This window comes from Microtus oregoni, unplaced genomic scaffold, assembly GCF_018167655.1.
Source record: "Microtus oregoni isolate MIOR12 unplaced genomic scaffold, Mior012 000002F_ref0000024, whole genome shotgun sequence".
Lineage (NCBI taxonomy): Eukaryota > Metazoa > Chordata > Mammalia > Rodentia > Cricetidae > Microtus > Microtus oregoni.
The window spans coordinates 24,573,706-24,579,768 of record NW_024543061.1 but is presented as its reverse complement, the minus strand read 5'-3'; positions in this window follow the sequence as shown (position 1 = coordinate 24,579,768).

The following is a 6,063-nucleotide window of genomic DNA, read 5'->3' as shown; positions in this document are numbered from 1 at the left end:
AAGGATGGATTCATATCAAGGGGTAGAATTATGAGATGGGTGTCTTTATTTTTTCCCACTAGCCTTTTTAAATGTTTCCCAACTAGAAAGAGTATATTCTGCTTCTAAATGGAAAAAAGAATGATACCTCATGTTTTCCAGAAACCAGAACTCCACTGCCCCTTAATGTGGGAACCCAGCCAAGACCTGCTCCCTGAACAGCCTCAGTGAGGGGGCCTTGGTAACACTCAGGCCAAGCAGCAGCGATGTCATATATGGAAACCTTCCATGAGGCTGACCTCACTGCTGGAACCTATTCAACATAAACTTTGCCTTCAAGAGCAAGCAGAGATCTTTGGTCAGAGCCTGGTGGAGGGAGAGCTAACCGAAAGCTCCTAAGGAGGGAGTCACTGGTGTTATGCCTGAAGTCCTGACCGTGCTTCTGGGCTCAGTCCCCCGAGGAGGACTGCTTTTCATGTCACCTTCCTCCTGAGAGCAGCTGCTGCAAGGGCCTACCATTGTTTCTAACTTCCGAGCTTGGCAAGAACACAGGCTGTTGCTTAAATGGAACATTACAATGGTTACTGGTGGGTGACGGAAGTGCAACCCTCTCCTACACAAAAGGAAGCGAGGCCATTCTTAGCTACTCCTCTGCCTGTTCCCTGCCATGAGCTTTGCCGCCCCCAGCAGTCCTCTGTTCACCTCATTTTGCCTTTAAAAAAGTTAATGATTCTGGGTGTGGTGACACATGCCTGTAATCCCAGCACTGTGGAGGCTGAGGCAGGAGGCTTAGCCTGAACCGCACAGTGAAACCTTTGTAAGACTATTAATGGTGTGGCGCCAGAGCAAAGCCTCCTCCCACCATGCTGTCCGTGTTGAGCGTTGGTCATGCTGCAGCTTGAACAGCCTTAGTCCCTGTTGCACACTAGACCTCTGTGTCCAGAGCTTCTCTGACCAGTCAAGTGCTTCTACCCCTTTCCTGAGACTTGGGGGCTTAGAATTGTCTTGAGTTGATTCATGGTAAACCCAGGATATGGTCATGCAAGTGCCTTCATTCCCAGTGGCATCGTGGCTTTGAAAGCATACCATCTCTAATAACTGTGGCACTTGAAGCTTTAGCTGGCCCACAAAGAGACCACAGAAAAAAGTTAAAATTCTTTCCATTGCGCTGACAGAAAATCCAACTGATGACCAGACATAGCTGGATCCAGTGTCCACTGTGACCACGATTCCCTTGGTTCAGGGTTATATTAAGTTATTCTATTAAAGTAATATAGACAGCTGTAATTTAATAGCCTATATATTATCCTGATAAATCTAGCTGAAAATGAACTTCTGGGTTTCAACACAACTTCTAATTGAGTTGTTGGGTCATAGCTTTGGCCACAACTCATCATGGGACCAAACACTGTGGCCAGAAGGATGGAAAGTTTTGATTGGTCAGGCCTGCACTGAAAGCCTATAATCCATCTGAGCTGCATGGTCTGAGATCAGGGAGCATTCTTTTTCAAAGAATGTCATGGCAGCCTTAGAAGCAGAAATGGATGCTGAACAAGAGGAGGCAGCAGATATCTACAATAGATGCCAAGGCTGAGAATCTAAGTCTGCCAATGGCAGTGGTCCCAATAGTGTGAACTGAGTAGATTAAATGGTAACACTAAGCACTGTGGGGCTTGGGGAGTAGCTGCTGGACCGGGGAGTAGCTGCTGGACAGGGGAGTACTGACTCACTCCCCAAAACCTGAGTCTTATGTCCAGACCATGACTCACTCTAGAGTGCCTACTGTGTGAGGAGCACTGTTTAAAACATGAAAAAAATGTTGTACCCTCTGACCTCCAGAAGCAGATGGATTAAGGAGCCATACTCCTGTGATAGGACAAGACTGGTTTCCTCATGATTGGCAGTGACCGGGAGACCCTAAAGTGAGAAGTATATATATAATATGTATAATAACTGTAATTATTATATTCCGCTTTCCACTTATTCAGCAAATATTTAGCACACACCCGCTAAACCCCAGGGCCCACAGGATTTGATAGAGGCAGGCTCTGGAGAGCTTCCAGGGAAGATTCCACACAGACCTGGGCTATATCAATCATTGCAAAGAATTTGGTTAAATATGGAGGGAAAGAGATGGAGAAATCAAGCGCACAGACAAGTGGATTCATTAATTATATTTTTTAAAGCATAACAAACCAGAGCTGGAGAGATGGCTCAGTGCTTGAGACCACTGGCTACTCCTGCAGAGGGCCCTGGTTTGGTTCCCAGCACCAACGTGGAAGCTTATAACCAGTAACTGCTGATCCTGGGAACCCAGCACCCGCTCCTAGCCTCTGCAGACACCAACTACATGCAAACAAGCAAACACTCTACACAAATTTAAGTGGAAGCCACAACCACCTTTCTACAATGGCTGAGGTATGTCATAAACATCTGTATAATGAACTCAGCTCCCGGTGGTAGACAGGGCTGTCTTCCACTATTATGACATCTCACCAGAGCACATAGAGAAGAATAGTTCTGCTGGCGCCTGGACGGGCCCTGTAGCTTCCAGCCGAGACACCTGGATTCTGTGACTGGCTTAATGTAGAGGTAAACTCTGTGGTGCCTGGGAGCTCTGAATTTTCTTTTTGGGGTGGTGTAGTAGCGGAGTCACCATATTGACGATAATGGTGTTGATTTCTTACAGGGGTCTCAGTGTCCCAGGTTGGCCTCATTAACTGTGCAGTCAAGGGTGGACTTTAACCTGTCCTTCTGCCTCCACCTCCTTGGTTCTGGGTTTACAGATGCATACCACCATGCCCCATATTTACTCTATGTTGTCTTTAGATTCACATGGGTGTGTGTGTGTGTGTGTGTGTGTGTATGGATTTATGCACACCACATGTGAGGCAGCAGGGTGTGGGCTTGTGTATGCACACATACCCTCTGGGAGGGCACGTATGCAGTAGCCTGGAGGAAGGGATGGGTTGGTGAGCTTCAGAGAAAGAATGAGAAAGCCAGAGCACCAAAGTGATGCTCAAGGTTTGGACAGTATCTGGGGAAAACACTGAGAGAGAAGGAAAAAGAAAAGTCAGACAGAAGCGGCCAGGCACTGCGGACCTGCAGCCTGGTGGACGTTCTGCAGACAGCTGCTTCACTGGAGGGTTTTTAAGTCAGTGCAAAATGCACCACAAACCCACTTTTGGGCAAGTCTCCCTTTATTTGTTTCTCACAGTTTCTTCATTTGACTTGTTTTATTATTACTGGTTTTTTTTTGGTTTTTTTTTTTTGTTTTTGTTTTTTTTTTTTTTTTTGGAGACAGGGTTTCTCTGTATAACAGCCCTAGCTGTCTTAGAACTAGCTCTGAAGGCCAGGCTGGTCTCGAACTCACAAAGATACATCTGCCTCTGCATCCCAAGTGCTGGGTAATCCAAGTGTAAGAAAAGTAGGACTCTGGACAGGAGATATGACTCAATATTCTTACAGAGGCCCAAAATTCACTTCCCAGTACCCGAATCACAAATCACAACCCTGTAAGTCCAGCTCCAGAGGATCTGGTGTCCATTTCCGGTCTCCTTGGGTGCCTGTGCTTATGTACAGGCGCGTGTGTGCGTGTGTGTGCGTGTACGTGTGTGTGCGTATGTTTAAAATTTTTAACTAAAATTAAACAAAAATCAGAACTCCTTAGATATGTTCAAAAATGTATGGTTTGGATGAAAATATTCGCCCATAGTCTTGGACATTTGAATACTTGGTCCCCGTTGGTGGCACCGTTTGGGAAAGTCATGGACCGTGTAGAGGGTGGAGCCTTGTTGGAGGAAGTATATCATCTGAGGCAGCTTTGGGTGTTCTTAGTCTTTCCCAGCTTCCTGTTTGCTCTCTGCTTGGTGCCTGTGGTTGAGGCTGAGAGCTCTCCTGCCGTGACAAGCCCAAATAACCCCTTCATTCTCTGTTACTTTAGTCATGATATTCGGTTACAGTAACAGAAAAGTAACTAAGACGAAAATGACTCGAAATCATTTGCATTATGTTGTGAGAATCTCATCCTTGCCGTATCACAAGTAACCACTCCAAAAGTTCTTGGCAAATACCAGGCTCTCTCAACACCAGGAGAGAAATCGCACTCAGTTTCAAAGGCAATATTTGGTGCTAGACTAAACCAAGACAGGTGGACTCATGGTTTCCGTAGAGACTTCATCTCCCTTGGCTTCAAAGTCTTCAACTCTTTTTTTTTAAGTCAGTAATTCCGAGAAATGATTACACAGGGGTCAGCAAGATGGCTCAGTGAGCAAAGGAGCTTTGTGCAGCAAGCCCGTGACCTGAGTTCAATTGAACCCACGGAAAGAGAATGAACCCGAAGATGTCTTGTGATCTCCACCTGTGCACTACAGCACACGAACCTGTCCATGTGCATCATACACACACATTCATATGTGTAGTGAGAGCTGCAGGCAGGCCTGCTTTTTGTCCTGCCCGGCTCCCGCATGGCTAGCTTAGCCCCAGAAATAACAACACACAAATTGTATTCATTTAAACTCTGCCTGACCCATTATATCTAGCCTCTTCTTGGCTAACACTCATAACTTGCTTAACCCATTTCTAATAATCTATGTAGCACCACAAGGTGGTGGCTTACCAGGAAGGATTCTAGCCTATGTCCATCTTGGGTCAGAACTTCATCGCGGCTGCCTCACTGCCTTCTACCCAGCATCCTGTTCTGTCTACTCTGCCTATCTAAGCTGCTGTCCTATCAAAGGCCAAGGCAGTTTCTTTATTAACCAATGAAAATAACACATAGACAGATGACCCACCTACATCACATATGCACACAATTATATATTTAAATATATGATTGTATAGAGGGCTATGTACAACATATAGCATATAGACACAAATCAATCAATGGCAGCTCCAATAACAACAACAAAGTATTGCCAGGCGGTGGTGGCGCACACCTTTAATACCAGCACTCAGGAGGCAGAGGCAGGCGGAGTTCTGTGAGTTTGAGGCCAGCCTGGTCTGCAGAGTGAGTTCCAGGACAGGTTCCAAAGCTACAGAGAAACCCTGTCTCAAAAAACAAAAAAGGAAAGTATTAATAGTAAGACCTGTGTCCGCCACTTGTTCAAAATCACTCCTGGAGACTCTGTATTCTAGAACATTTTGGTCTTGCCTCGCTAGGTAGCCTGAGAGTCCTAACAGCTCAGATTTTGTTCAGTCCTTATAGGTTCCCTGTTCTTCCTAAGGAAACCACAGTTTTGACCGAAAACTCAAGGGAGGGTCCTGCTTCACATTAAGCCATATTTCTGGTGTGACAGGCCTGGGTTTCGTGGGAAGAGTTTGATGTGGTTTTGTTTTCTTTGACTGCTGTTTGTTTTTTTGTAGCCCAGGATAGTCTTGACTTTATGATCCTCCTGGGTGCTGGAATTAATAGTTTTACTTACTTCTAGGTTGAGGATAGGGTACCCCAAGTGGCTTGCCAGAGGATGAATGTGGGTGCAGGAATGACAAAGTCATCTGCTAATCGGGGGTGGGGGGCAGGATAATGGAGACCCAGGTCCCGAGGCAACTCCCAGCCCAGCCCAAGTCTTACAACTCTTGGAAAGTAGTCTGTTCCCGGCTCTTCTGGGTTCCCACCTCATGGGATGACAGGAGAAGCAAACGTCTTTTCACATAGCTGATATGCAGGTTTCAAGTTTTTCCCTTTGGACGTCTGGTTGTTAGACTTTTCCCTTCAGTACTGACGTCCAAACAGTGGCTCCGAGCCAGTGTTCACGTGGGGAATTCCTAGAAGTGCTGGCCGGTCACATAGTCATTTGGTAGAGAAATCAGTCTAGTCCAAAGGCTTCCCTCTGCCCACCTCACCCCCTTCCCGGGGGTCCCACAGCCTTTAATCGACGGAGTCCTAGGTGGACTGGTTGTCCCCTGGACTGGGGGCTGGCAAGAAAGCCCCAACCCTACCACCTGTCCTGCGCCCTGTCTGACAAAGCTGGTAGCCCGGTTGGCGTCCACACGTTCTTCTCTCCACACAGGTGAGCCCAGGGCACATCAGTGCAGCTGGGCCTGAGCAGAATCCAGGAACAAAGTCTCCCAAACTGTGTCCTC